This window comes from Prionailurus viverrinus, chromosome C1 (genome assembly GCF_022837055.1).
Source record: "Prionailurus viverrinus isolate Anna chromosome C1, UM_Priviv_1.0, whole genome shotgun sequence".
Classification (NCBI taxonomy): Eukaryota; Metazoa; Chordata; class Mammalia; order Carnivora; family Felidae; genus Prionailurus; species Prionailurus viverrinus.
In genome coordinates this window covers 55083175-55104271 of record NC_062568.1, presented here as the reverse complement: position 1 = coordinate 55104271, position 21097 = coordinate 55083175, and the positions used below count along the sequence as shown (strand labels likewise).

Sequence of the window (21097 nt, the reverse complement as noted above, 5' to 3'; positions counted from 1 at the left end):
TTGTAGATCATTAAACTGAATTAGGAGAAAAGACCAGACATTGCAAAGTCTATCCAGTATCTTATATTATCAGCCTGCATTGATGATAACACAGATGATAAAGTGGACAACCTTTCATCAGGTAGAACAATTATCCCTTACTTTCTAGAACCCTCTGATTCTATCAGACAGACGGCTGCTAGGGCTGCCATAACAAAGTTACGTAACAAAGTGCCATAACAAACCGGGTGGCCTAAACAATAGGTATTTATTGTCTCCAAGTTCTAGAGGCTAGAAGTCCAAGACCAAGGTGTTGGCAAGGTTGGTTCCTTCTGAGGGCTGTGATGGGGAATAGTTCCATGCTTCTTCCTGATGCTCTGCTGGCAGTCTTTGGTGTTCCTTGTTCACTCTGATCTCTTCCTTTATCTTCACATGGCATTCTCCCTGTATGAATGTCTTCAAATTTCCCATATATATTTTTTTAACATTTATTCATTTTTGAAAGGCAGAGAGAGACAGAGCACGAATTGGGGGGGGGGGGTGCAGAGAGAGAGGGAGAGACACAGAAACAGAAGCAAGCTCCAGGCTCTGAGCTGTCAGCACAGAGCCTGATGCGGGGCTCGAACTCACAGACTGAGAGATCATGACCTGAGCCGAAGTCGGCCGCTTAACCGACTGAACCACCCAGGCACCCCTCAAATTTCCCATTTTTATAAGGACACCGGTAACATTGGATTGGACCTACTGTAATGACCTCATTATAACTTGATTAACCCTATAAAGATTCTGTCTTCAAATACAGTCACTAGGGGTTAGCACCTCAGCATAAGAATTTTGGGGGTGCACAGGGGTGCCTGGGCAGCTCAGTTGGTTAAGCGTCCGACTCTTGGTTTTAGCTCAGGTCATGATCTCAAGGTTCATGAGTTCAAGCCCCCATCGGGCTCTGCGCTGACAGCTCTCTCCCTCTCTCTCTGCCTTTCCTCCACTCACATGTGCATGTACCGTCTTTCTCAAAATAAATAATAAATAAACTTTTAAAAAAAAGAATTTTGGGGGGTGCACAATTCAACAGATGCCAGCTGCCAGACACTGGACCATGAAGTTAAAGGGGAAGGATGGTACAAAGATGGGTAAGGTGTATGGTCCCTGAACTCATAGACTCACAATTCAGTAGAGAGATAGGTTGATGTGCAAATGAGGGCAAACTAAAAAAAAAGAATTTATAGTTAAGTGCAGCCACAGTGAGCCTGAGGGGCTGAGAAACCCAAGTCATTTGTTTCTGGAGAGGGGAGGAAAGAGGGCAGTGACCCAGGCCTCTACTTAAGTTCCTCCTTTATTCATGGGCCTGAGGGGAGTATGTCCCCCACATGTTGATGTGGGTGCCCTGCCAGGGGTGAGCCTAGCAGGGGCATGGATTCTCATCACCTCACCGTCAGGTGGCAGGTGATCCTCTGGTTCTGTGACTAAGGTGGGTCGGAGGGCAGAGCACTTGATGTTTGGGATCGGGAGGAAAGGGGAGCACTGAGGGCTGGCACCTATAGGGTGGGAGTTTTGTCTTCAGCCCAGGTGCTTTAGGAACCCATGGGGACCCAGTGCTGGGACGGGGGGAGGGGTCCCCTCAGCTCTCCTCAGCTTCACAGCCTCTGGAGAAAAGTAGGCCCAGGAGGTCTCTTCAGATGTCTTCCCCATTCCCTAATGAAAGTTCTTCCTGCTGGAGGCCATCCACTGCCTCCCTCTCCCTTCTCAGTGAAAGTGGAGAACAGTGAACTGCCTATGGGAACCACCCTACAATCTTGTTGAGAGTTGGATCCTTTACGGACTGTTACCAAATTTCAAAAATTTATGGTTCAACAATTCTTTGGAAGAGCATTTGAGTTCATTCTGGAGGGAAAGAAAAAAAGGTAGGAGCAGGAAAGTAGGGAAAGGACAGAAAAGAAATTCGTTGGAAGTGCAGGAAGCCCCATGGAGGAGGGGGAGGGAGGACCAGGGATTTCTGTGAGGGCAACAGAAGCCGGACCCCGGGCTTTTATTCTTTTCTTGCTCAAATCTGTCCCTCACACCCCTTGTCAGAGTTACGTCTCCAAAGCACGGACTGACCCCCCCCCCCCAATAAAAAATTTTGTTACTGTTCCTCATCATCTCTAGAATAAAGTCCAGACTCCTTGGTATGTCACACAGGAGCCTCTATGGCCTGGCTTTTGCCTGCCTCTCAGACCTCCCCGGCCCCTACCTCCATCCCTGTTTCACAGAATTTCTTTCCATTCCTAGAAGAAGTCGTGCTGTTTCACACCCTAGAACCTTGTAAATGCTGTTTTCTCTGCAGAATCTTTCAGGCTTCCACGCTTGCTCCTCATTCGAATATGTCACCTCCTTCGCAAAAGCTTTCTCTGAACGCCAGGCAAGAATAGTCCCACATCTACCCTTCCCTCAGTTCCCACAGCCTTGTTGCTCATCATAGTACAATACAAATAATATTATATTATAATTATATATGTCTCATCCGTCTCTCCCTCCAGACTGTGAGCTATTGTAGGAGAGCTTTGTTTTACTCACCTTGGAGGCCCCAGCCTTCAGCACATGGCCTGGCACGTAGCTTTCACAGTAAGCCTCTGCCAAATGAATGCATATTGGTAAGGCTTAGGAAAGAGAAGGGAAGACAGGAAAAAGCAAGAGAGAAAGGCAGAAAGACTAGGTGAAGGGAAGGAAAAGACAGGAGAGAAAAAGCAGAAGCATTGTGATTCTTCACGACTCTTAAGAACCGCCCCCCCCCTCCCCCATTCACCTCCCCACTCACTTCAGTTCACTAGTTCATTATGGCATTACAGAGCTAGCCACTAGGCACTACTCTGGGAACCGTGGATATGGAAATGAAACACATAGGATCTGTCCTCAAGAAGCCCCCAGTTTAGGTGGTGTTGGGGGGAGGGATGCAAAGAGAAGGTAACCGGTAAAAGGACAACCAATGAGCAAGTCCGTGTTTACCACGCGGTACCGTGGGGGAGGGGCAGAGGGCGTGACTCACCAAGTCTGCAGGAGTGGAGGCATTCTGACAATCCAGTGGGTCTGCTGAACAAGAATAATGAGTGGAAAGCAAGGAAACAAAGGAAGGGGGCTATTGACGTTTAATTTGTAAAGGAAAGTCTTTAAAATTCAGTGCTTTCAGTTTTTATTTTGACATCTGAAACTGGCGGGACCGGCAGTGTTTCTTGAGGTATAGACCTTCTGGTCCTCTTCAGCATATTGTACAAAACTGATGGAGGTATTTGAGGTTGCCCAGGGAATATAGGATTCAACCACCTGAGCAGTGTCTTTCAGTTTGATATTGATCGCTTAATCAGGAGGAGAAGGTTTATAATTTACGTTGGGGACTTCCTTCTTTTCTCCTGGATTCGTTTGGGTTTTCGTGACGGAAGCAACAAACCACTCGCTCAAAGCCAGGTCTGTATCTCTCCAGTGCGTGTCGGACCCTGGAGATTCAAAGTGAGATGCCCATGCTCCCTGTGTAGACAGTGGCACCAAGAGCTCATATCACGCTGCATGTACAAGGATTGGAGACCTTAAGTCGTCATGGTTTTCTTTTAGGTTCTCTTTTCTGAGTCTGTTTTGTTTGACTGTAGTTGTTTCTGACATTCTGAAAAGAAGTGCTAAACTGATAAAAGACAACATCATTATCCCCCATCTTTCCGTGTGGTGGATAACAAGACCTACCCCTTCTCTTCCAGTGCATATCAATGTGATGAATGTGGGGGAAAAAATGTAAGTGTCCGAGTCCCTTTCTTTTTCAGTCTCTCCCTCTCTTTTTTCCCTTCCTTCCTTCCTTCTTTCTTTTTTTAAGCGCTGCCCTTTTCAAAACAAGGGGAGATTCAGCATAGTTCCCGTGCCCCAGTGATCCAGTGGTGTCACATCACTATGGCAATTGCTGCCCAGGGCAGGAATGCTGAGCAGCTGTAATCGTGCAACGCCTTATTGCTGGTGCATGTCAATCAGAACCTATGAATTGAGAAAAATTTGCTCTGTTCATTCTGTTAAATGATGTATCCAATTAAACCTGTTAGAATTCATGATCTTCAGTCAAGGTTAAATGAAAGTAGTTACTCCTGTCAGCTAGGTGATTAAATGCTGCCTACATCAGGCACATTTATGTGCAAAATTAAAATTTTGGTATAAAGCATGAATCTTTATGCATGCCAGTTAATTATCTTGCAGTTCCTCCACTTATTAAATGCCCACTGCATTTCTTCTTAATCATCAGCTTCCTTTCAAAACTTATTTCCTACTTCACATTACAGCACATTTCAGTGTTTAAATGAAATGCCGTACCAATGAAAACTTTCTCTTTTTGAGGGCTTGGCTTGTCCTATGCTACTGAAAATAATCATTATTAACATTTCCTCATTATTATGTACAAGTATTTCTAGAAGCCAGGTTGACTAGTGCCAAGGCATTCTGGAGGTGATCCCTGTTCAGGCTCCACTAAGGCTTGGTTCTAACGTGGGGATCAGCTTCCTGCACACCCCCTTACCTCAGCCACTGCAGGCTGCCAGTGTGCAAAGCCTCTTGCTGGTTGTAGGGTACTATTTCTTTTTCTTTTCTGATCTACTTTGAGTAGATGCTAAATGAGCACAAAGGTGATGATGAAATCATTTACTACGATACATCAAAAGGACATTAGAACTGGGGGGGGGGTTGGAAATACTGCTTCTTCCTTTTTAAAAAATAAAACAAAGGCTTAACCACTTCAGGTCTCGGGCATACACAAATGTTGCCTCTTCCGTTGGGTTTTAAAATGAACGAAAAGTACAAAGTGGTAATGACACAATTCCATGGTACCCGTGGTTCCCAGACACAGCATTACAGAAGCAGTGGGATGCCACAGAAGCACGCCATCAAATACTTCTCTTAGAAGTGTTTCATACTATAGAATCCACCTTTTTGGACCTTTTTATTTTTCCTAAGAAAAATTCAACGATGTTTGCACAGAATTAAAAATTTTGCAACAAACATTCTCCTACGTATGCTCCTATTTCAGACACACTTCTCTTTTTACCAGGCAGATGGTACCTACCCTTACACATTTTTTAAACTTAAAAATAAATTCCTACTATTTAACTGATTTACAGCTAATGATACCAACAAAGCCAACATTACTGAAATCAGTTTCCTTTCTATTTAATTTTCTGTGTCGTGTTTCATAGTTTTACAATCTTTCCTAACCACAAAGCATTCAAGAACCACAAGGCATATATCCTTAAAGATGAAAAGTAGAAGCCCTCCATTTAGTTGTTGCAAATGTTTAAATAAAAATACTTCCCATCCTGGAAGTTATGAAATATTCCTCTTAACTGAACTTGAAAGGGACTGATTTCCATGAGAATGAAAATAGATTTATTAACAAATGAAATGGAAGAAATGTTTTTCACTGAATAATATTAATGAATTAACCAGTGGTTGGTGACGCTGAGCAGCCCCTACATGGGAATGTGTTGGAAACTCATTTTCACTGCAAATGCGCCCTCAGACACACCCCACATCAGTAACGATGCCCTGTTATCCTTGATTTTATAGCCCTCAAGAATACACACCGATATGCAATGTCAATTTTTTTTAATGGAGCTCTGGTGCCAGTCGGTTGAAGAAATGATGAGACGTGGATTCCACCGAGTGTAGGTCCCTCCATCTGTTTCAAAGCCCAGCCTCATATGGTGATGTGGGTGGGTGGGCCTTGAGGGTAGGGAGTTGGCCCATCCATGTGGCAGAGGTGGTTACCAGGCCTCTGAGCGCTGGGTCACCTTGGGCTCCTCCAGTGACTGCAAAGCTGATCCTAGCCTTCAGAGAATGACAAAGTAGATGAGGGCTCCTCACCCTGTTAACCCCCTTGCCTCAGATCCTAATTGACTGGTCATCTGTTCTTCAGTAGCTGCCCAGATCCCTTGGTCCTTCGCCATCATTGGATCCACTGCTTGGTTAGTGCTCAGCCATCCTCAGAGAGAAGGCAGGGGAGACCGTTAGAGTTGAAGTCCGCTTGAGTCAGGTAGGGGGTACTGAAGGGACCAGCTTATAAGGGCCTTGTAAACATAATCGAGATGTAAAGGGCTAGAGAATCTTGCATCTAAGGTGCATTTCAGAGAGGATCATGCACATAGTTGAAAGAGATCTATTGCTCTACCCCCTCAGGGTGGGCAAAAGGTTTGGAGAGCCCCCCTCTCCAAACAAGCAAGGAGCATGCTTGAGCAACAATAGTAAACGAAGTGCCAGCTAAGAAGGGGAGGACCAGCTCAATTTGGGGCTTTGGTTTTATGCAGAGGGCTGTCACCTGTGTCCTCTTACCCTCTTCTGCCGTTTGCTGCTCATCTTGTTTCCACTAGATGAATGCTGAAGATTCGTTAAAGGACACTGATGGAAAGTGGCCCCCGGTGATTACCCAGGGCACCCACGGGTCTCATTCTGCCTCTGAGGAGGCTGTTAGGTGGGATGCCAGGAAAGAAAGGTGTAAGCTGGAGGTCTCCCGAGTTCTGTCTTGAGGGCTTAGAGGCTGTGAGAGAACACACAGCACCATTAGGCAGAAACAAAGCTTGAGGATGAAGCAGACAGCAGGTGAGCAGCAGAGTAAGCAAATTTCTGTTTGAGTTAATTCTTACAAACTGGTCTCTTTTTGTATGGCCATGTGTGTGTTTTGTGGGTTAGATGTCAGAAAAGCAGCATCTTTCCTGGGATCCTTTTCTTTTCTTTCTTTCTCTCTTTTTTAAAAAATCATTTAGAAACAGGAACAATTTTCTGTTCAAACGGTCGCTGTCCCTAAGTGGCTTAAAAACTCCCAGTGGGAAGGACAACAGCCCTCTCAGAGGCAGAGTGGCCTCTGTCTGTGAGAAATATTCACCTACAGGGATGCTTTTCTGGCTGGCTTTATCGCTGGCTTTGCAACTTGGAGATGTAACATAGCTTGAAATCAACCGTGTGTTTAGCCCTGCTTTGTCAGCCCACCTAGCGACAAATCGGGCTGTTTTGTAGCCCTGCTGCTCTCCCAGGTCACACAATGCCATGGCAAGTAGAAGGACTGGGTCCGATTTAATCAAAGGCTTTTGATTGTACAAAGCTTAGAGCTTCGTTCCAACAGGGAAGCCTCTTCTGGGACGGGGAGAGACGGGGTTTGGTGTGTAGCCGACATACACGGGTTTGAAGCTCCACGCAGAGAGATTGATTCGCCTAAATCTGCCTGGCAGCAGCATGGGCAGACCACCACCACTGCAGATGGCTCACACGGGGGGTGATGGGAAACCAGGGGAAGGACCACCGCTTCCTTTCAGGGAGCTGCTGGCCAGGGGTTGTGGTCAGCTGCATGCAGGGTCTCCTGCGACCGACTGCCATCAGTCTAGTTAACCACCAGGTGGGGGTGGATTAAATAAAAATAGGTGACATAGCACCTCGGGGCTGGTTTGCAGATTGGTAGAGAGAGAGAGAGAGGGAGAGAGGGAGAGAGAGAGAGGCTGGCTCATCACTTTGCAGTGTGTGTTCAAAGGCATGCTCTTGTACTGGGTTCTGTCTTAACCTTGACAGTTTCCTGACTTGAGGTTGGAAAGGTGATTTAACTAATAGATGCCTCCCCTTTTTCTCTACTTAAAATAGAAATGAACATATTTCCTACTTTCCAGTCTCTCAGGTGTGAACAGGATGGTGTTTCAAAAAAAAAAAGCACCGAGACACCTATTGCCTTTCTTGATTTGCTGTGAATAATCTTCCAGTGAGCAAGAAGTTTCCTTTGAATGTAATTAGAGAAAAAAAAGCGAGGTCTACACAAAACCGATGGCTGGCAACTTTCTCTGGTGGCCTTTGATTCATCTCATGAGCTCACGGTAACCTGTGATGATATTCATGTGTGTGAGCTGCGTGGCTTTGTGGGCTGATAAGACATGCCCCATCTCTGCTCCTGTGTGAGAGAACGCTTGTGCTTTTGCGTTTGCTGTATGCAGGGGGTACTAGGTGTACGGGGACATAGAGAACAAGGGAAATGTGAGTTTGGTTTGAAATACCTTATATCAGGGCGCCTGGGTGGCTCAGTCTGTTAAGCATCAAGTTATGATCTCACACTTCCGCTTCAGGTGAGCTCGAGCCTGGCTTCGGGCTCCCGCCTGACAGTGTGGAGCCTGTGTGTGATTCTCTCTCTCTCCCTCTTTCTCACCATCTCTCTCCCTCTCTCTCTCTACCCCTCGCTCACTTGTGTGTGTGCACTGTCTCTCTCTCTCTCTCTCTCAAGAAAGCCGTGAAATACCTTATTATCGTAAAGACATTTACTAAAATAATTCCCTTTATTTAAAATGCATACAGTATGGCAGTGGCTATATTGGGATCTGCATTATAAGTACCCTAAGTTTCCTTTGGTCTTTTTTAAATGGCTTTTTAGCCAATTTGGGCAGGCATGTCCCGGTGTAAGGGAGAACCAGTGTTTTAATCCAGTTTGTACTGTGTCCGTATGTTCAAACAAAATTGGCATTGGAAAACCGTTTGGAAAATTAATTGAGAAAAGGAGAAAAGGTGGAAAGGCGTCTTCAAGAAATGGACGGATGCCGATACCTTGCCGCAGTAGCTAATAAACACCAGAAAGGACTAAGAATCAACGTTAAGGCTATCTGATAGGTGTTTAAATGAGATAGATGACATAGTCAATTGATGATTCAGATTACTTTTTTTTCTTTGGAATACTGTGATGGGGATAATAGAATAGCATTTCCCCCTTCCTGCATCTCCTCACACTCATTTAGCGATTACATAGCAGGCTTTCTTGGACCGAAGGTGGGGGCTGGCATGGATCAAAATCTTTAGCCTTGTAGACCTACTTCAAAGGCTGGGTATGGAACAGGAAATATTTGGAAGAAAACATGGTTGCGAGAAGCAGCCCCTGTTACGACCTCCATGTCCCCCAAAGGAAGATTTCCTGATCTGAGGGAAGAAGGAAAAAATTTTAGAGAAGAACAAACTAGTTAGAAGTTAGTGATTGTTCCTTCCAAAGGTGTTTCTCCACCCTGCCTTCTGCTAATTGTGTGTGTGAACACGTGTGCGTGTGTGTGCCTACATGTGCATGCGTGTGCATGCGTGTGACAGACCCTCAGATGAGTCAAGGTTCTGAGAGGAGAGGAGCTCTGCAGCTTCCTGCACTCTGGGCCCCCAAGACTGGGGGAGCACGAAGCTGCCCTGGAGCAGCGCAGGGACCGTGGTTACCTGTGGTTATCCTTTTACTACTGAGAATGCGTGGGCAGCTGGCCTGAGGGAGCCTCCCAAAGCCCTCACAGGCCCTGGGAGGATGCAGGAGCAGTGACATGCTTTCCTGCGCCCCCTGCCCCCCCCGCGTGGCCATGGCACCAGGAGCTAGCCCGCACCCAGGGGTGCTAGCGTGAGGGAAGGCAACCACAACACGGAGTGGGCGGGAGGGCTGGAAGCCGGGTGAGAATCGCGCTCCCCCTGGTAGATACGGCAGGCAGAGATGAGGACAGCTGGGAACCAGGATGCATACGTTTCTGAAGATGCCAGTCAGGGGACAGATGAAGGCTGAGGACCAGGGGTCTCCCCTAGATGCCGTGATGCTACACACTCCTGGGAACATAGACAGCATAGCTCCTCTGGGAGAAAGGGAGGCCTTAAATTGACCAATTTGCCCTGAATCAATTAGGCAAACCCTGCTATGATTACGAATTGGAAAATGTTTTCTGTTAGAGACCTGAATGAAGGCTTCAGTTTCTATTGAGACAGAAATTTAGTGCAGTTATAGAAAACCAAAGAGTTGCGGTTTTTGAAAACCTGACGGGTGGATTAAGAAATATACGTACTTCAGTACCAAATAACCATATTCTGAGAAACCTACAAAATGCCCGACCTAATCTTAAACTTCAGTATTGGGAGTGGAGGAGACACAGCTAAATGCTTGACTCTCATCCAAAAACCTTGGAGATACATGATTAGTATGGCCTTCACACTGTAATCTATGTAAGGCCTGGACGTCTCTCTCTTTGTTCTTTGAATCCTAAATTTTAAAAAGTCATTTATATGTTAAAATATTTATTGAACACTTATTGTGTGCAGGTGTTTGTCCAGATATGGGGAGGATAAAGTCTTTTAAAATGCTTTCCCTGACCTTACAGAGCTTAAAGTTTGCTGTTTCACAAATAGTATGTGGATAAGTCACTCAAGACCTTTGTGTTCATTAGAGTAGTATTAAAGCAAAATGATGAGAAAATGATCTTTAAATATAACAAAACTCTAAGTACCTTAGTTTAGGCTTCACATATGCATAATGCATTAACTGGCCAAGTGTGTTAGGAATTACAAAGAGAGGCAGCGTAGCAGGATTAAGTGCAGAAACTCTGAAGTCAGGCATTCTGGCCTTGGATCTCCCCTCCATTGCTCACTAACTGTGTGGCTTTGAGCAGTTACTCAACCTCTCTGTCTTTTCATTTCCTCATATGTAAAATAGGAATAATAATAATACCTACCTCAATAATATATCAACAGGGATTGTTATGAGAGGTCAGTGAGTTATATATATAGTACATTTTATAGGGTCTAGTAGAGAGAATGCTAGGGATATGTGTGTATTTATGCATTTGTGTAATACACAACAATGCATGTGTTTCTTAAATGCTCTTTTTTCCCCCTGAAACCGAACAATTCTATTCACTTGATGCTGTAGGGCAGAATATAAGAATATCTCTCTTTAAGAAAGATGGAGACGCGAAAATAACAGATCTCTACTCTCAAGACTTTAAGCAGCTTTTTGAAACTACAGAGTGTTCTAGAGAATCTTGTAGGTGGCAATTTGATGACTCTGTAGAAGACATAATCATGTAGGGAACTGGACTGCCCACACGTTAGCTAGAACCATTTATTTATTTGGAAATTATGGCATAAATGGAAGAGAACTAAGTTTGCAAAGCTTGCTTCCTTTCAACAGAAAATAACTGTTCTTGTTTTGCAGATTGGGCAGATAATTTCCTCTGAAGTTGATACCATTAATATAGTGGATAAAACAATGGCTGGTATTTTATTCACAAAAAATAAAATGAAAACTTTTGTTACTTGTGGATTTGATCAGATTCCATTTGTTTTGTTTTAAATTCTTTTTTTTTTTTTAATTTTTAACGTTTATTTATTTTTGAGACAGAGAGAGACACAGCACGAACGGGGGAGGGCCAGAGAGAGAGGGAGACACAGAATCTGAAACAGGCTCCAGGCTCTGAGCTGTCAGCACAGAGCCCGACATGGGGCTCAAACTCACGGACCGTGAGATCATGACCTGAGCTGAAGTCGGACACGTAACCGACTGAGCCACCCAGGCGCCCCTGTTTTGTTTTAAATTCTTGTCTGCTGTAGATATACTGGTAGTTGTAGGGTATTGCCAGATGAAATTTAGTTTTAAAAAGCCCTTTGGCCAAGGGTACCTGTCTGACTTGATCTCAGGGTTGTGAAAGGAAGCCTCATGCTGGGTGTAGAGCTTACTTAAAAAAAAAAATCCCTTTAGCCAAACATCTTACAATGTATTAATTTAAATATTCCACATTCACTGTTGATTTTTTGCTTCCTCCTGGAGGGCAAAAGAGTTTGTACATTATGAAGCTTGGAAAGTAAATTAAAATGATTTAAGTGGTTTGTTTTACTTTTCAGATTGTTGAATTATATTATCAAGTACTGTACAATGACATTGTTTCAATTTTAATGTGCTTTAAACGTTTTTATACATTAAAATGTTTTAAGTAATAATACAAAAGAATATCTCCAAGTTTTAAAATCTGATTTAGCAAATGAATTACATTAATGTTATAATTAAAAAATAAAATGGACCATACAGTCCCTTTAATGTTGTTTTTGCAATTACAGCATCTAATATGAAGTCTCAGAGTGTGGGAATCGCCACAGACATTAAGGAACATCCGTGTGTATAAAATACTTGAAAAATGAAGCACCAGATTTAGTTAAATATATGACTTTTTGAATTGACTGCGTGATAAGAGGGAGCCAGTTGATAAAGGACAAGAGAAATGCTAAATATGCATCGTGACAAACAGTGAAAAATTAAGGATTGTAACTAACATTAATTACGTTCTAGTAAGATGAATAGGCTGCTCATCATTAATGAGAACATACACCTTTGTCTAAGTTTCACATCCACCTGTGATGAATGTGCTAATGGGGATAAAATACATCATAGTAACATTTGAATTAACAGCACACTAATAGATTGACATATGAGTATGAATAAAGCATTTAATCATATAAACTCTACCACACCCAACAGCAAATTTTTCTGTATTGCCTACATCACATCCAAGTGAGTGCAGAAAACATTAGAGCCTTATTTTAAATAATATATTTAAGATACTCCTCGTAGTGTATATAATGTTCTAAAGAAAAGGATTGACTTATTTCATTCCAGTGAACTTAACTAAGGTGAATAAAAAGATTCTTCAATCTCATTCTGATGAGGCCAAAAGAATTCAAAACCTGTATGTATTTCTCAAGCTAAACTTTTAACTTTGATTCCTAGTATATGTGCTGCTATTGAAATGTTATCAGTTTAATACTAAACATAACACATACTGCAGTAAGGCCAGTCTCCTGTTTTGGGAAGAGTTCTATGAAAAGTTAAATAATACCCTTTTGGTTGATACCTGATACCATTTCTATAGCAGTAGAATAGGACCTCATAAATAAGGCAGTGCCACGTTATTCTGATGGATGTTAGATTTCTAATATATTAAGTAATATTATTTAAAGCCTTACCCGCTGTGATTAAGTATTCTTGGAGGAGAGCAATTATGTATATATCACAACAATGGGGATAACAAGTGTATGTTTATAATCTAAATTCATTCCTATTAGAGAAAAGATATATGCTCTGCAGTATTTCCAAGCAATCCCGAGATCATGTACAGACCGCTCTAGCCTTTATACTTACCGTAGAGTCAGAAGCTAGAGAGAACCTGATTGTGTAATAATAATAGTTTAAAACCTTTTGAAGGACATTGTAAATCACCAATCATTTATTCAATCACTGAGCTCCTGATAGGTGCTAGGTGTGATGGCAGTGCTCGGACAGATCTGTGGACACCAAAGACAAGGTTCTGGCCTTCAGGGACTAGCTATGGGAAGACGGAAGTACCAGCAAGCATGCTAAAGATCTCAGCTATTGACCTAAGCCGCATAGATTCCAGCATTGAGGAACTGTAGGAGGCTGGTGGATGATAATTGCTTTGTGCTAGGGTAATTACTTATGAGGGGACAGAAGAATCTCCTGGCAAAAAAATACACAGTGGAGGAAAGGAGTAGGGGAAGGATTTGACCCTGTCGTTCAGCTTTTCCTTCTTATTAACTCCCACAGGCATATATATGCCCAAGGGGCTGAGAGAAACACCAGTATTAAAAGTGATTCTCTAAAATGTCTTGACCCATAGGAGCCCATCACGGTAGCCCGTGGAACTATGGAGTGCTTCATCCACTAGGGGTTTCAGGAGGAGCTCACAGAGCTCCTCAATTCAGAAATTGAATGTGATAATCAAGTTTACACAAGTAATTACAATGAACATGTTGCAGTAACAGAGGTAAATATGAAATGCTATGAAAAGAGAAAAGAGAACAAAAAGGATCCTTTCCCTAACACGTGTAGACAGTTTACTCGAAGGAGGGCATGTGAGTTGCGTCTTGAAAAATGGACGTGAGTTTTTCAAATAGAGGGGAAGAGGGTAATTCCTAGAAATGGGAGAGAAGGCACAGGGAAAGGTATGGGATAGTCACAGAAAGGCATACAGTTTGATATGGCAGGAGGATAGGCTGCATGAGGGCAGAATGAGAGAGAAAGCTGGGTGTAAAATTAGGCTTTATCTTTTAAAATATATACTCTCTCTCTTTTTAAAATTGGGGTGCAGTTGGCATACAATGTCACAGTTTCAGGTGTACAACATAACAATTCAATAAGCATCTACGTTATGCTATGCTTATCAACCACAAAGTAGCTACCATCTGTCATCATCAGTGCTACTATAATACCATTGACCATATTCCCTATGCTGTGCCTTTTATTCCCATGGCTTATGTGTTTATTCCATAACTAGAAGCTTGTATCTCCCATTCCCCCTCTCCCATTTTGCCCATCATTCCACCCCACTTCCCTGTAGCAACCCTCAGTTTGTTCTCTGTGTTTATAGGTCTGACTCTGCTTCTTGTTGGTTTATTCATTTATTTTGTTTTTTAGATTCCACAGAGGAGTGAAATCATATGGTATTTGTCTTTCTTAGTTTGACTTATTTCACTAAGCATAATAGGTCCATCCTTGTTGCCATAAATGGCAAAAATCTCATGCTTTTTTATGGCTGCATAATAGCCCATTATATATAATACATGTATATATATAATATATGTAAATTACATATATGTAATATATGTAAATTACATATATGTAATATATGTAAATTACATATGTACATATATTTTTACACATACACACCCACATCTTTTTTACCTATTCATCTATCGATGGACATTGAGTTGCTTCCATAACCTTGCTATTATAAATAATGCTTCAATAAACATAAACATACCTTTTCACATTAGTGTTTTCATTTTCTATGGATAAAATAACCAGTAGTGGAATTACTGGATCATATGGTATTTCTATTTTTAATTTTTGGAGGAATCTCCATACTGTTTTCCACAGTGGCTGTACCAATTTACATTCCAGAAATAGTGCACAGGGTTCCCTTTTTCTCCACATCCTCACCAACACTAGTTACTTCTTGTCTTTTTTATTTTAGCCATTCTGACAGATGTGAGATTGATACCTCATTATGGCTTTGATTTGTATTTCCCTGATGATTAGTGATGGTGAGCACCTTTTCATGTGCCTGTTAGCTATCCGTATGTCTTCTTTTGAAAAATATCTACTCAGGTTCTTTGTCCATTTTTTAATCAGATTGCTCTTTTGATGTTGAGTTGTATAAGTTATTTATATATTTTGGATATTAACCCCTTATTGGATATATCATTTGCAAATATCTTCTCTCCTTCAGTAGGTTGCCTTTTTGCTTTTGTTTTGTTGATGGTTTTCTTCACTGTGCAGCATTTTTCTAGGTATGTCTCATAAGGCAAGGGAAACAAAAGTAAACATATACTATTGAGATTACATCAGAATAACTTAGGTCTTTTAAGGATGAGATTTCAGAGACCATAGCAGTCACTTTTTCAAAAGGTGCCTCACTGTGATTTAAATGTGCCCACTATGTTAACTACTTAGATCAGCATTTCCTAGAGTCTATTAGATACAAACATCTCATGGAAAAAAGTTTCATAAAAAATAAAATGTATGAAATAATGCATCCATTTATTCCTGTGTCAGTTATCCATTGCTATGTAACAAACTACTCCTAAAACCACTGGCTCAAAATAGCAAACATCTCACTATTAATACTTCTGTGGGTCAGGATTAATTAATCTGATTAATACTTCTGTGGGTAAGGGCTCAGCAGGGATGGCTCATTCTCTTCTCTGTGTACTGCCAGCTAGGGGGTGCTCAAGTGGACCTGGGATCCCCAATGGGCTCATATTCATGGTTTTCAATTTTTATTTTAGTTTATCTTTTTTTTTTAGAGCTCTTTTACAGCCTTATTTGGAACCAGTGTTCCAAAATCTACAAAAATGGCATTGATTTAAATCCCGCTTCATCTGCACTTGTTAGAGCATCAGAGGCAACAAATCACTGTGCCAGAGTTGGCTATGTGATATCATTCAAAGCTGAAACAATTGCCCTGATCCTTGTTTGAGCTGAGATCTGCATGAAGTATGTCCAGTGCACTCTGTGGAGTGTGCATGTGCTGGTCATGTACTTGTGTATGTGTGCATGTATGAGTGTGTGTCCCAGTATGCATGAGGTTTTGTTAGAATGGCATGTTTCCCCCATTCCTGGTGTTTTCTTTCCATAGAAGGAACTAGTGGTTGAAATTTCTGGCCCCTTTGTGCCCCTTTATTTCTCCCGTCCCTGGGAAGGTTGGATGACTTATTTGATTGGTAAGTTTGGAAAGAATAATTTGGCCTGCTTGGTTTGGCAACCCTCTCTTGCTTTTGGGAGTCCCTGTCTTCTGAGGACATGAGTTTTTCTCTGTTCCTTTGTTGCTGTAAGTCCATATTGGCAGGAATCTTCCGTACTGCTGCCTAGGGCTAAGAGTGCAGGCTTGCCAAATCCGGGGTTCAGTTATAACAAGTCTCTTTTCCTAAAGGGCCTAGGGGTACCTGGATGGCTCCGTCAGTTGAGTGTCCAACTCTTGATTTCATCTCAGGTCATGATCTCATGGTTTCTGGGATTGAGCCCCACATGGGGCTCCATGATGACAGTGAGGAGCCTGCTTGAGATCCTGTCTCTCCCTCCCTCTCTGCCCTTCCTCCACTCTCAAGGAAGAAAAGAAAGAAAGAAAGAAAGAAAGAAAGAAAGAAAGAAAGAAAGAAAGAAAGAAAGAAAAGGAGGGAATGAAGGAAGAGAAAGAAAGAAGGGAGGGAGGGAAGAAAGGAAGAAAGAAAAAAGGAAAGAAAGAGAAGGAAAGGGAAGGAGGGAAGAAAGAAAAGGAAGAAAGAAAGAAAAAAGGAAGAAGGAAAGGAGGGAATAAAGGAAGGAAGGAAGGAAGAAAGAAAAATAAAGAAAAGGCCTAAAGCCCTCCAGTTTGGCCTTTGTCAATAATAAAGGCAATATTTTGATCTCCATTTTTGTTCTTTTATTTCTCAAATTGTTCAGAGCTGGGCTAGGAAGAGGGTTAATATTTATTGAGGGCACCATGTTATAGATTGAGCATGGTGTCTGGATTCAAATTCTATGGCTTTGGGCAAGTCACTTCACTTCTTTAGGGCTCAGTTTTCTCATCTATAAAATTAGAATAATAATAGTACCTACTTATTAGGTTATTTTGAGGATTCAATGAAAACATTTATAATACTGTTAAATAGTCAATAAATTTAACTATGATGCAGTCATCCATTCTCCACTCATCAGATTACATCAAGTATGGGTTTCTCTGGGGGCTATGGAAAGAAAACAGAGAGGGCTGCTTACATGTCATACAGAGTTTAGTAATGGAGACAGGCAACGACTAAGTAAATACAAACATACACAGATCATTTCGGAGAGTGATAGATGTTATGAAATAGCAACTAAATCAGGGGATAGAGTAGGGTGTGGAGAAGGGGTACTTCAGCTGGAGTGGTCAGGGAAGGTTTTTCTGTGGTTGGCATGCCAAGAAGCTGTGCGGGTGAGCAGAGGATATCACTTCCTCAAGTGACAAGTCCCTGAAAAGAGAATGGATTGTTAGTAGCAAAAAGTATAACCATACAAGCAAAAGCCATTTGCAAAGCCCATGTCCTCAAAGTACCTTCTTTAGCCTTCTTCATGGAATTAAATGCTGTTACTAATCTCAACACACTCACACAAAAATTACGGATTAATCTCTGGATTTCTCAGGTAGTTTCCTTTGTGGGCCTAAGAATGATTTTAGGGTGTGGAGGATAATTCTTTTTATTGTTAAAAATTTTTTTTAATGTTTGTTTATTTCTCAGAGAGAGTGAGAGATACAGAATATGAGCAGGGGAGGGGCAGAGAGAGAGACACATACACACACACAGAATCTGAAGCAGGCTCCAGGCTCTGAGCTGTCAACACAGAGTCTGATGCGAGGCTTGAACCCACAAACTGCAAGATCATGACCTGAGCCAAAGTCAGACGTTTAACTGACTGAGCCATCCAGGTGCCCCATGGAGGATACTTCTTTATTAAGAGAAGGGAAGGGGTTTATGAAACTTTCAGAGTTCTTGGCAATGACTGACTGGTTACTTAGTACCACAGGGGTCTGACCTTGAGAGTGTGGCATCATACTCACTTAGGTCAGCACTCAAGGTAAAGTTTAAAGCTCAGTCTCCACAGGGGAGAGGTCTGGGGCTACCTCCCACACGTGGAGGAGGATAACTAATGGCTTGCTGAGGTTTCAAGTGCCTGCTGGGTGTCCACAGCAAAGACTGTCACTTGGCTAATGGGTCTGCTTACTTCTTTGACTCTGGCTAGGCAGGTTATTGGGGACACACACAAATTCTGTGATATGGTAACATCCTCCACTCATCCTAGTACAAGAAAGACCATTGTTTTTGCCTATTTATCAATCACACTGGCAGCTACTTCTTTAAAGAGCATGTTGAGAGCGTATGGAGAGGGGCACCTGGGTGGCTCAGTCGGTTAAATGTCCGACTTTGGCTCAGGTCATATCTCACGGCTCATGGGTTCCAGTCACACGTCAGGCTCTGTGCTGACAGCTCAGAGCCTGGAGTCTGCTTCAGATTCTGTCTCTCTCTCTCTCTCTCTCTGTCCCTCTTCCACTTGCACTCTCTCTCTCAAAAATAAATAAACATTAAAAAAATTTTTTTGAAAGAGTGTATGGAGAAAATAAAAATCTGCTGATTGAACAATGTAAGTCTTTTAACAAGAGGTCCGATGAAAGATATCTGCCCCCAAAATATCCATATGAGAAAAATAACAATAGAGGGTGTGTATTAGAAAGGCCACAGATCTGGATATTAGCACCTTGGCTCTAACTCTGCCACCTATTAGCTAAGCAAGGAAAGGGGAAAAAACAAACTTTTGTTGAGCATCTACTATGTAGTAGATTTTGTGCTATTTGCTTTATATAAAATATTGCATTTAGCCTTTAGAATACCTTTACATTCTATTTAGCCTTTAGGATACTTACTTTAGAGAGTATTATTTCCCCCATGTTTACAGATGAGGGAACTGAGGCTTACGAACTGTTTTTTATGATTAGTAATGGAGCCCTGATTGACACCTATGGCTGTCTGGCATCTATGATTGGACTCTTCCTAGGATACTATGATACTATGATCTATCTACATATCTATCATCTATCATATGTACACACAGATATACGTATGTACAGATCTCAAAATTGAACCACTTTCCACTACACCCAGTTCTGCTTCCCTCATTCTGGTCAAAGTCACATCATTTCTCTTCTGGATTACCATAAAATAGATTACTATAATTACTGAATTACTTACTGTATAGATTACTTCCAACTGATCTCCCTGCTTGTGTCTTTGCTGTCTGCAATCTACTTTCAACACCACAGCAGAATGATCTTGTTAAATGTAGTCGGATCCTGTCATTCCTCTGTTCAGACCTCTTTAGTGGTTTTCTGTCTTACTCAAAGTGAAAGCAAAAGTCCTTATTATGATACACAAAGATTTGCATGATTTGACTACTGGGCCACCTCCCCCTACCCCTATGACCTGACTTCATCTCCTTTCTTTCTCACTCTGCCCCAGTCATATGTGTCTCTTTGTTGTTCCTTGGACACTGTAGGCACACCCCCATTTCAAAGCCTGAGACCTTCAATGGCTACCCCATCTAAAATTTTAAGTCCCTAATTCAGCACCACATATCCTACTTCCTAGCTCTTATCACTGTGAAACATTCTATGTATTCAATTTATTTTGTTGTTGTTGTTGTTGCTCTGTTGTGGTCCAAGGAACCAAGATGATGGCTTGGGGTGGGGTGGGAGCAGTGGAGATGGTGAGAAGTGGCAGGATTCAAGATACATTCTGAAGGTCATGATTACAAGGCTGTGGGGTGATATGTGGAATGAGAGAAAGAGAAAAATCCAACATAATGTCTTGGGTTTTGACCTGAGCAACTGAGTAAGTGGTGGTGCTATTTTCTGGGATGCAAACAAAGGTTTATTAGGAATGATTTTTTTTTTGATAGGAGAAATCAATAGTTAAGTCTTAGCTATATTAGTTTAAGAGGCATATTAAACATCCATATAGAGATCCAAGTCTGTATACAAGTCTAAACCTCACAGAAGAAGTCAGGACAGGAAAAATAAATTTGGGCATCATCAACATATGGATGATATTTGAAGACGTGGGACTTTTTGAAATGACTAAGAGAGAAAGTGTAGCCAGAGAGAAGATTTACAAAAGATACCTGGAGCAATCAGTGCGTAGAGATTTAGTTTAGAAATCTATTTTGGAATGGATGACACAGAAAAAAGGAAATTCTTCTAGGAGCCAAGTCCAGGGGAAAGAGCACAAGATGGGATCCACGGCACACGTTTACCAGGGCATGTGATTACTACAGACATCAGTAAATTTGTGGAAAGAAAGGCGGGAAGTCAAAATGGTTTTCATATGATTGCATCTATATTTCTCTATGAAATATATGACAAGGTCTTCAGCTGAGAGTTGAGTGGGAGGAGATGTTGGAGATTTGAGGATTGAGGAGAACATGCATAATAGTCATCTTGGGAGTAGGTTAATGAATTTACTAGGGAAGTTTCGTTGTCAGATAGTGTTGAGTGCTCACTGAAGATTTTGGTCATAAATTTGAAATGGATCCTGATAGCATGGTCGTGGAATTTTCTCCAGCAACATTCAGCTGCTTGGGTATGGAGATATAATAAGCAGTTAGTTGAGTTTAAGAGGATTTGGGGGTTCACCAGGTGAGTACAATGAGCATAGATGAGGCAAGGTAGTTAAAAATATTTGAAAATGAGATGGATCATGGAGTCCAAGGTGGGTAGTGAGAGCTGTGAGGACTGGGGGAAGTGAAAGACAGTGAACATGTGACTGGGTCAGTGGGTGGGCAGTCTTAAAGAGGGGTGCTGGAAGGACAGAATGTGATGACCAGGAAGTGCTCTGCTTGAGACTGAGTTTCTCTACTATACAGCTGGCATTCTTCTGGGCACAGGGGATGTCACAATGAATGAACATATCTATGACACTTATAATCTATTGTATAAAACTAACAATAGACAAACCATATAGTGTGTCCGATGAAAATAAATGCTGCGGACAAAAATAAAGCAGAGAAGGAGAACAGGTAATATTGAAGAGGTCATTGCAATGTAAAATAGGATGGTTATAAAAGGCTTTTCTATGAAGGTGATTTTTGAGGAAAGGATAGAAGGAAGGAAGGAACTGACAGATATCTCAGGCAAGGGTAATCCAGGTAGAATAATAACAGATGCAAGGACTCTGAAGTGGGAACATGCCTATGACTGAGAGAGGCAGCTAGGAGGCCAGTGGCTAGGATAAA

At 42.0% G+C, this 21097-nt stretch overlaps 1 long non-coding RNA gene across 1 annotated transcript; it reads right to left on the bottom strand.

Annotated features, from left to right (window-relative positions):
• Positions 1–227: 227 nt before the first annotated feature.
• LOC125172944 (uncharacterized) lies at positions 228–2913 on the bottom strand. Its single transcript, XR_007154872.1, has 3 exons — positions 2774–2913; positions 2533–2588; positions 228–435 (listed from the first exon to the last, which is right to left on the bottom strand). It is a non-coding gene; the product is annotated as an uncharacterized LOC125172944 (long non-coding RNA).
• Between the last annotated feature and the right edge of the window lie 18184 nt (positions 2914–21097).